Raw genomic sequence first — 11,246 nt, forward strand, 5'->3', positions numbered from 1 at the left:
AGTTAAATCCATAAAGGTATGAATATAAACTGGGATTGTATTTTTCTTCCTGTATGAAGTTTTACAAACGGCTATACATAATTAAATAAATTCAGTAAAATAATTGTAACTGAAAAGAAAAAGCAGAACAAAAAATTGTAAATGATAGAATTACATAAAAGATATATTAAAACGTAGACTAAAATTCATTTAGAAGAAAAATGAGTAATTAAAAAAATTATGTGCTTATTTTTTTTCTACCTAGTCATCTGTATAATCAGAATAAATAAAAAAATTGCAACTGCTTGAAAATAATTAAAAAATACGATAAAACCTTTTTGATTGTATTACAGTATTCAGAAATTTGTGTGTCGGTTGGCAATTCACTACAAATGGTAATGGATCAAATGAAAATATTGAAAATGGATTAGAACAAGTATTGAATATTCAGTTTTTATTTATTACAGAGCTGAAAAAAATTAAAATAAATTTAGCTAAAACAGGTTTGGTTGATTACACAATAAAACACCTTTACAAAAGATTTCTTTTCCAGGTTATAACCGAGAGACCCAGAAATGAATGCAGTTAACTACAACTGATGTCCAGGAAAAATTTTGAAATATGGGAAACAAAAATAAATTTTAAATTATCTTTAATCAAGATAAAAGATAATTTCTTATTATTATAAACTCTTGAGAAATAAAGGAAGAATACCTCTGCAATAATGGAAAATATTTGTACAAGTGATAATTGGCTCTTATTTCTACAACTTTCTAGAGAATTACTGAAAAAAGAAATTGATAACATAAATGTGAAAATGTGAGGATTTCCAATAAGATTTGGTTCAATGATTTTGTATGAAAGAAGATTAAGATTGTTCAAGCGGGGAAATAACACAATTATTATGATCCGAAAAAAACTAAAAAAGAATAAGAGTATTTTAAATATGATACATAACTGCCCATTATTGTTTTTTAATTCAAACTACAATCTTATCTTAATACAGTTTCTAAAAAATATTTACTAATAATTAAAGTGTTCGATACATCAAACAATAAAATTTGATAGTTCCTGCAAGATATTCATCGTACCAAGGTATTGTACTTGTTTTCAGTAGACATTAAAGGTAGCCAAGCGCAAGAAAAAACATGTCTATTCAGTACATATAAATTACACTTAACTATTTGTACAAGTATCCAGATGTAATATAAAAATTTGGCAATTCCTATAAAATTATTGAAAATATTAATACATTTTATAGCATTTTCTTGAATAAAATTCATTTTAGTTCCTACATAAAATTCATCGGTAATTAATTTTATAAAAATTTTGCCATGTTGATGTATCTTTTCAAAAAAAGATTACATCACCCCTCTTTTTTTTTTGAATAAAACAAATTTTGTAAAATGGAAGATTATTATTTATCTAGAATAGATTTTAAATTAAAAAACCAAATTTCATAAAAAAAGATCATCATATAAACTGTAACAACGTGCTTTAAAAAATCTAGGTTAAATTTTAATTTTCATTAAACTGTAATTAAGAAAAAAAATGTTTAATTTAAAACCGATATATTAAAAAAAAATAAAACTATGTTGTATGCAATAAAATAAATGTCCCTCACTTTAAAATAATGTCCTAAATTATGTGGTTATCCAGTCTAGAAGATTGTTCAAGTTACCACAGATGTACATAGTTCAACGTTTTCGGCGATACTGCCTTTTACTTCGTATGAGGTTACAAGATATTGAAAAACAAGTTAATTACCGTACTGCGTTTCTGATTGGTCAATCATATCGGAGAGCTTCGTTACAGACCCGAGCGACTACCTCGTGACATCTCTTATCCGTCCAACGTTAAAAGACAAGAGACAAACAACTTTGTTATAAGAATTGAAAAACAAGTTAATTACTTTATTGTGTTTCTGATTCGTCAATTGTATTACAGTTGTTTAATTGTTCTAATGAATCCCTCCTGACGTAACTTAGTAATCTTCAATATATATAATCGCTTTAAAATATATATTTGAATTTAAAATAAAAGAAGGAAGCAATTTCAAAACGTTTTTTTTTTTTACTTTTACCTGTTTCAAAATATTACTTAATAAAAATAAATTACGTCATCACAATTGCCGATGTAGTCGAAAATTAACAGACATTTTTTTTCAATAGTAATTTACAAAACTGAACTTTTGTTTTTTGCACCGATATATTTTTTTTCAGTTAAGAAAAAAAAATTGGTAATATTATGTTCTCTAAGACAGAATAAGGTATTAATTTGTTAATTAATATCAGTGAAAATTACTAAATATAAAATGAATTTTGTTATAAATTAATTTCCAGACATAATATTTTTTATTAAATGGGATATATTTGGTCCCGCCTTTGCTAACAGCGAAGGTTTCACACAAAAATTCTTCCTATACCTAACTTCAATAAGACGATGTACTCAAATCATCGCTCGTTTCGCCTGCGCTATTCGGAATTTTATATCGCTCCTGCTTCATCCATCTTTAGTAATTCTACTTCCCAAATAACAGAATTCTTCTACCTCCATAATCTTTTCTCTTCCTATTTTTTTAATTCAGTGGTCCATCTTCGTTATTTCTACTACATTTCATTACTTTCGTATTGTTCTTGTTTATTTTCACGCGGTAGTTCTTGCTAAGACTTCATCCATGCTGTTCATTGTTTCTTCTAAATATTTGTTACTCTCGGCTAGAATTACTATATCCTCAGCAAATCGTAGCATCTTTATCTTTTCACCTTGCACTGTTACTTCGGATCTAAATCGTTCTTTAACATCATTAAGTGCTAGTTCTGTGTAAAGATTAAAAAGTAACGGAGATGGGGAACATTCTTGTCGGACTCCCTTTCTTATTACGGCTTCTTTCTTATGTTCTTCAATCATTACTGTTGCAGTTTGGTTCCTGTAAATGTCAGCAATTGATCTTCTCTACACTTCAACCGTAAACTTTTTAAAATGCTGAACATTGCATTTATACCTTTGTTTTTCCTGTTTAGCCTCCGGTAACAACCGTTCCGATAATACTTCAGAGGATGAATGAGGATGATATGTATGAGTGTAGTCTTGTACATATTCAGTTCGACCATACCTGAGATGTGTGGTTAATTGAAACCCAACCACCAAAGAACACCGGTATCCACGATCTAGTATTCAAGTCTGTGTAAAAATTTACTAGGCAATTATACCTGGCGATTATGTTCGGTACTTTCGTTATATGCCACCCAAAAATTCTCTACCAAATCACTCAAAAATAATTATCATGTTAAAAACCAATTTTAAGTCGAGAAAAAATGGAACAAAATTTAGTCAATAAATTTTTAAATGTTTTTAAAAAATGTTTAAATTACCACTCTTAAATTAAACGCACTAAAATATAAAAAATAATTTTTGGACGGTATCTTAGAATGGATTTGACAACAAGACTTGATGCAAATATCTAAGATTAAAAACCGGGTTGGTCTAGTGGTGCGTCTTCCCAAATCACCTGATTTGGAAGTCGAAAGTTCCAGCGTTCAAGTCCTAGTAAAGTCAGTTATTTTTACACGGATTTGAATACTAGATCGTGGATACCGGTGTTCTTTGGTAATTGGGTTTCAATTAACCACACATCTGTAATGGTCGAACTGAGAATGTACAAAACTACACTTCATTCACACTCATACATATCATCCTCTGAAGTATTATCTAAACGGTAGTTACCGGAGGCTAAACAGGAAAAAGAAAGAAGATATCTAAGATTATGTGAAAGTCATAGCTTCCAATCAAAAATTTGGTGTTTTTGCCAATCTTTTCTTACGCGTGTTTTAATCCCACTCTTTAGGCTATAAATGTAAAACCATCTTGCAAGTTACCCACTGCATTAAAATATGAAATCTTAATTTAATGATAGCTCTTACGGTAGTATCTCTTGAAAAAAAAACAGTGGAAAATTTTCATCTTCTTCCTTTCTTTTTTCTGTTTAGCCTCCGGCAATTACCTTTCAGATAATACTTCAGAGGATGATATGTATGAGTGTAAATGAAGTGTAGTGTCTTGTACAGTCTCAGTTCGACCATTCCTGAGATGTGTGGTTAATTGAAACCCAACCACCACCAAAGAACACCGGTATCCACGATCTAGTATTCAAGTCCGTGTAAAAATATCTGACTTTACTAGGATTTGAACGCTGTAACTCTCGACTTCCAAATCAGCTGATTTGGGAAGACGCCTTCATCACTAGACCAACCCGGTGGTTACTACCCGGTGGGTAGTAAATTAAAAAGAAATTTGGAACATATGTACCTTGTAAGAAAAAAGAGATTCAGTAATACGGTTAAAGAAAATAGTATGTAGACATTTGCTTTTATAATTAGGTTTACAAAGGCCAAAACACATATATTTTTGCTAAATGACTTTGAAAAAATTAAATTAAAATTTCTATGAAATTAACATTAATAAAAAAATTTGTATTGCAGCGAAGATTTATTTGAATAGTGTTTAAATTTTTCAAATAATGTATTAGTTTTTTTAAGTTGTCTAGTCTGGATTCAAGCAGTGCAGTTAGTTGGACATCTGGAAAATTGGTGTCCCACTGATATCTACTGCTATGGTCATAAGCCCCAAATTTTCATTATTATTATTATTTTCATCAACATTTTTTTGTCTTATGGGCATCGACTTCAACGGTCATTAGCTTTTGTCACACTCTTTAAAATAAGGTTTAAATCACCATCAGGTTCATCATATGTCAGGGTCTAAAGGGCCCTTACATTTTATTTAAAAACACCAAAAAAACAACACAAAACATTAAAGGCACTCACATATATTAAAGACACTAAGAACACTTTCAGGGTGTAAAGATTCCCGATATTAAAATGCAAAAGTAAATAAAACACAAAATAAAAATGAAAAAATATGTCTTCACCATACCAATCTAAATTCTTTTTTCTTTATAAGCACTCCTGGGCTAACTGGAACTGCCATTAAGCATTACATGAGTTGCTGCAGGATGCCGTGGGGGTTGATTGTCCCCCTATAAATTGTCTTGTAGAACTTAATCCATCAGAGTTCCCCTGCATCATAGGAGCAATTTTACCACCTGTTCAGGACGGCCAAAGAACCCCTTGGCGGGGAGGCTGCCCTTTCCGGTCCTGACCTACCTGGCTCCAGGCATGCCTTGTACTGGCATGCCTTTTGCCCTTTATACCAGGCATACCTTTTCCCCTGTACTCTCTGTTCACCCTCAAGGGTCCCCTGTGCCATCTTTGGATATGTCCTGACTCCCGACTCCTCCACTAATGCATGCAGGCGAGCCTGAGTGTCCTAGGCAAGAGGACCCTATACATGCCACACTTCAGGACACCCTTTTTTTTATCTATAGAATTAAACTACTTCACTTAGAGATTCCTCAACATAGCTTAAATCTACTTATTTGACTTGTTAATAGTCCACTGGCGTGCAGATACGCAACTATTTTTTCTTCTCTTCATTTCATCTTTCAAATCAGCAGCAAAATTATTTCTTAAACTGAACCCTTTACTGAGGTCCTCATATATGGTATACTCTTCATTTAGATGCTTGACTATAAGTGCTTTATTACAAACACTGCACATTGGTCTTTCTTCACCGGTTAACAAATATAAATTTCTTATTCGTGTTTGACCAATTGTAAGTTTGGTCACCACCTCTTGTTCTCGGCGAGTTTTACTTCACGTCACTCTTCCATTTATATGAAAAGGTTTAAAACTAACTGCATTTAGTTTTGTATTTAATCTTCTCCATTTATTATTCTACCTGTTTCTTATAGTATTAGACAATTTTTAATATCGGCCACTCGTACAGGAAATATATCCAAGTTATCACAGACTGTTGCTGTTCTGGCACTGCTCTTTCATTTCCTGCAATGCCAACATTTCCTGACGTCCATACAAATACACATCGCTGTCCTCATCGATTTAAAATATATAAAATGGACAGGATGTTTGCAATAGGGATATCCTTAATGTTGTTGTTCCTGTTTAGCCTCCAGTAATTACCATTCAGATAATACTTCAGAGGATGATATGTACGAGTGTAAATGAAGAGTAGTCTTGTACAGTCTCAGTTCGACCATTCTTGAGGTCTGTGGTTAATTGAAATCCAACCACCAACGAACACTGGTATCCACGATCTAATATACAAGTCTGTGTAAAAATAACAGTTGACAACAGTAGATTAGATTAATAACATACACGACAGATAATGTATGCAAATATATATATATATATATATCTATGTTTACATATTAGCACTTTTGCAGTGCATGCCATTTCATCAGATGTATTATAAACCTTTTAAAAAGAAATAAAATTTAATAAAGGAAAGATGTTCTGATTCTTAAAAATCTGAGTTTCATAATCTTTAACGATCTGGCTAAGGAGGAACACAGCCTTCTTTTTTCAACATGTCTTTTTTAAAAGGTTTTTAATACATCGATGAAGAAGTGCCCGTGACAAAAGTGCTAATTTTAAGAATTTAAAAAAAAACAAGCAGTAAGTGGTAGTTTTATTTTATTTATTATAAATATATATTATTATTCTCTAATACAGTGATTCCCAAACTGTGGCCCCTGGGGAGCTTGTATCCTGCAGGAATCTGAGGAACAGCAAAGTTTTCAGACATGTCGAAGTACGTGTGCCTTGTAACAGCGAGCTCCATGAAAAAACATGTTGATGATTCAATTATTGTTCCATCATAATCAGACATTGACTTTTGGTTTGACCCTTTGATTTGCGATTGTAATTATCAATTATTTTTAATTTTACAGGTTACTATCAAGAGAAGTACCAAGCGTTGCAAGAGATCCATAAATAATTCTATGCGTGATGGAATTATTAAAAAAAATTTCAGTGAATGTAAGTGTGCATATGGTGATGTAACAACAGAAGTCGAAAATATAAGTAGTAAAAACAAGTTACCTATTCAGAAAGGAAAGAAATCGGTTTGTGAATGTTGCGATGAAAGATTCAGATGTAAATTTTATTTAAAGAAACACATTAACTTCACGGTAAAAAGAGAAAATAAAGAACTTTTCTCAAAAGTCTCTCATTCATGATAACGATTTAAAAACCCACCTTATTACTCATAATGAAGAAAAAAATTATATTTGTAAATTTTGTCAGAAAAGTTTTAATCAAAGTTCTATTTTAAAATTACATTTAAATATTCATATAAAAATACAGATATTCTTGTAACTTTTGTAAAAAGTTATTTAATCGTAAAAACAATTTAAAGACAATAATATTCATACGAAAAAGAAAAATTATGTTTGCAACTTCTGTCAAAAGGTTTTTTATCAACCTTCTTATTTAAAGATACACCTTAACATTCATACAAAAGAGAAAAATTATGTTTGTAACTTTTGTCAGAAGTCTTTTTTAATCGAAGTTCTGCTTTAAAATCGCAATTTGTAATTCTGCCAAAAGGGTTTCATTCATCTTTGTAATTTAAAGAGGCATATTAATTTACCCACCAAGAGAAATAACATTTGTCAAACATTTTTAACGAGAGTTACACTTTAAAAGAAATTTGATTAAGAGAAAACAAAATTTTTATAATTTAAAATTACATTTTTCTAGTTTTTGTACTACCATTCTCATTGATGTAATACACCATTAGATACTGCATCAGAGGATGAGATGAAATAGCAATTTTTACACTGTGAAAAATACCATAATTCTTGTGAATTTGAACACAAGACATCAGGATTAAAGAGCGAGACTCTCCCTCTCACCACAAGAGGCCAACCTCTGGTTAATAATATTACTCTGGTTTATAATATGTGAATAACATTTATGAACATCTTAAGCCCAGAACCATGCCGATCAGATATTTTGGTAGATGCTTAGGAATTCCACCGATTCAGCAAAAGTGGTGTAGATATCTAAAGTTCACAAATGAGAGTTGTTTTTCTCAAATGCTTTTTCACAAAACACTGATCTTGAATGAATCTAAAGCTTTGCTCTGATTTTTATCAGAGCAAAGCTCTTCACATCACTTATCTTAGATTTTAGTATTGTTTTCAGATATTAAAACCAAACAAGAAGCATAACAATATTGATCTCAAAATCTTTAAATGATTGCTTCTTTCACATATATCACCTTCTTTAAAAGCGTCTTCTTTTATTGTTATCTCCAGTTTATGAATTATTTTCCTTTTTTCTTTCGCACTAACAAACGTGATTAAAAATAAATTTTATCAGACATGGCACATTGGTGTAAATAATTAATAATTAAAGAACCTGCTTACCAACAGTTACTTCATATCCTGTCAATATGAATGTCGCCATCGTTATGTATTATAGTATATTAATGACAGGTAACGTTACATAAACAAATTTACATAAAGAAGAAGTTTTCGTTTTATTAAGATTATAACTTAAATTTTTAAGTTTCTGATGATGGAATTTTATTCTGAATGTGCTTGAACATGTATGTAAAAGAATTGTTGATAAGAGGGTTCTTTAATTATTAATTATGATAAAAAATATTTGATAATCTTGAAAATAAAAAAAAATTAACATTTTCAAATATATGTCCCAAATCAAATCATGATAGTCTTATTACATTCTCAAATATATTCTGTTCACAGTATAAAAAGTGTTTAGAACGGATAAGAACTGCAAACCTAAACAATAGAGGGTAGAGATTTGATGTCAGGTCACTTGCTGTGTTCTGAAATTCTATTTGCATTTCTACTACTTTAAGTTATCACTTTGCAAATATGAATTGATGCTTGAAAATAGAAATATTTTTGAAAGTATATACTGTCAGAAAATGTAAAAAAATATGTTTTATTTTTTTTACTCGACAAGGTAAAAACCTCCCTAAAAAAATTAGAAATTTAAAAAAAAATTCTTTGTTACATTTCTTTAAGAAATTTTTTACTGTATATTTATGAGATTTATATTTCAGAATTTTCTTTTTTTTGACTGATTAATTAATTTATTTAATTCTATTATGATAGTTTTTAGAGATTTTGGTTTATTTTTAATACTTGTGAAACATTTGTTTTTCATAGGAAATACACAATCCTGTTTTTTCTGCGATAAGTTTTAACATTTCTATTTGAATTTTTGCTACTTCAAAATTGTTTTCAATTAACGCCTGATTTTCCATAAAAACAATACAATCTATTCCTAGATTGTCCTCTTTGTAACCTAAACTTTTTGTTTCTACTGCATTAAGTTTCAATGTTTTCCTCCATTCTTTTACTACCAGGAACACAATTAAAAGCGATCAGAGTCAACAGTCTTGTTATCTTGTTACCTCCTTTTTTGATTTTTATTGTTCCGACAATTCCGAATAAATTTAACTATAGAAAAGGCATTGGAAATTGTTTATTTTTCCCAGCAGAATAATATACCTTTTTAAAATGTAAAAATGTAATTGTATAATTATTATACACCATCATTCTAACTAAGATTACTAATTTTACACAAGCTACAAATAAACAATTCTCCAAATTGTTTATTGATGTCTTCTTCTCTTCTATTCTATTTTCTACCGCTTTTATAAGATTTAAAAGGTTAGTGAAAGCAGAGCACTTCCTCTACAATTATTAACTTCTCTTTTGTCTTAGTTTATATGTAAAGTATGAATTTTTTTTTTTGCTTCAGTCATTTAACTGGTTTGATGCAACTCTCCAAATTCCCTATCTAGTGCTAGTCGTTTCATTTCAGTATACCCTCTACATCCTACATCCCTAACAATTTGTTTTACATATTCCAAACGTGGCTTGCCTACACAATTTTTCCCTTCTACCTGTCCTTCCAATATTAAAGCGACTATTCCAGGATGCCTTAGTATGTGGCCTATAAGTCTGTCCCTTCTTTTAAACTATATTTTTCCAAATGCTTCTTTCTTCATCAATTTGCCGCAATACCTCTTCATTTGTCACTTTATCCACCCATCTGATTTTTAACATTCTCCTATAGCACCGCATTTCAAAAGCTTCTAATCTTTTCTTCTCAGATACTTCGATCGTCCAAGTTTTACTTCCACTAAAGCGACACTCCAAACATACACTTTCAAAAATCTTTTCCTGACATTTAAATTAATTTTTGATGTAAACAAATTATATTTCTTACTGAAGGCTCATTTAGCTTGTGCTATTTGGCATTTTATATCGCTCCTGCTTCGTCCATCTTTAGTAATTCTACTTCCCAAATAACAAAATTCCTCTACCTCCATAATCTTTTCTCCTCCTATTTTCACATTCAGTGGTCCTTCTTTGTTATTTCTACTGCATTGCATTACTTTTGTTTTGTTCTTGTTTATTTTCATGCGATAGTTCTTGCTTAGGACTTCATCTATGCCGTTCATTGTTTCTTCTAAATCCTTTTTACTCTCTGCTAGAATTACTATATCATCAGCAAATCGTAGCATCTTTATCTTTTCACCTTGTACTGTTACTCCGAATCTAAATTGTTCTTTAACATCATTAACCGCTAGTGCCATGTAAAGATTAAAAAGTAACGGAGATAGGGAACATCCTTGTCGGACTCCCTTTCTTATTACTGCTTCTTTCTTATGTTCTTCAATTGTTACTGTTGCTGTTTAGTTCCTGTACATGTTAGCAACTGTTCTTCTATCTCTGTATTTGAACCCTAATTTTTTTAAAATGCTGAACATTTTATTCCAGTCTATGTTATCGAATGCCTTTTCTAGGTCTATAAACGCCAAGTATGTCGGTTTGTTTTTCTTTAATCTTCCTTCTACTATTAATCTGAGGCCTAAAATTGCTTCCCTTGTCCCTATACTTTTCCTGAAACCAAATTGGTCTTCTAACACTTCCTCCACTTTCCTCTCAATTCTTCTGTATAGAATTCTAGTTAAGATTTTTGATGCATGACTAGTTAAACTAATTGTTCTGTATTCTTCACATTAATTGCCCCTGCTTTCTTTGGTATCATTACTATAACACTTTTTTTGAAGTCTGACGGAAATTCCCCCTTTTCATGAATATTACACACCAGTTTGTATAATCTATCAATCGCTTCTTACCTGCACTGTGCAGTAATTCTACAGGTATTCCGTCTATTCCAGGAGTTTTTCTGCCATTTAAAACCTTTAATGCTCTCTTAAATTCAGATCTCAGTATTGTTTCTCCCATTTCATCCTCCTCAACTTCCTCTTCTTCCTCTATAACACCATTCTCTAATTCATTTCCTCCGTATAACTCTTCAATATATTCCACCCATTCCATCCAAGTATGTTGGTTG

Source organism: Lycorma delicatula, chromosome 13, assembly GCF_047948215.1.
Source record: "Lycorma delicatula isolate Av1 chromosome 13, ASM4794821v1, whole genome shotgun sequence".
Classification (NCBI taxonomy): Eukaryota; Metazoa; Arthropoda; class Insecta; order Hemiptera; family Fulgoridae; genus Lycorma; species Lycorma delicatula.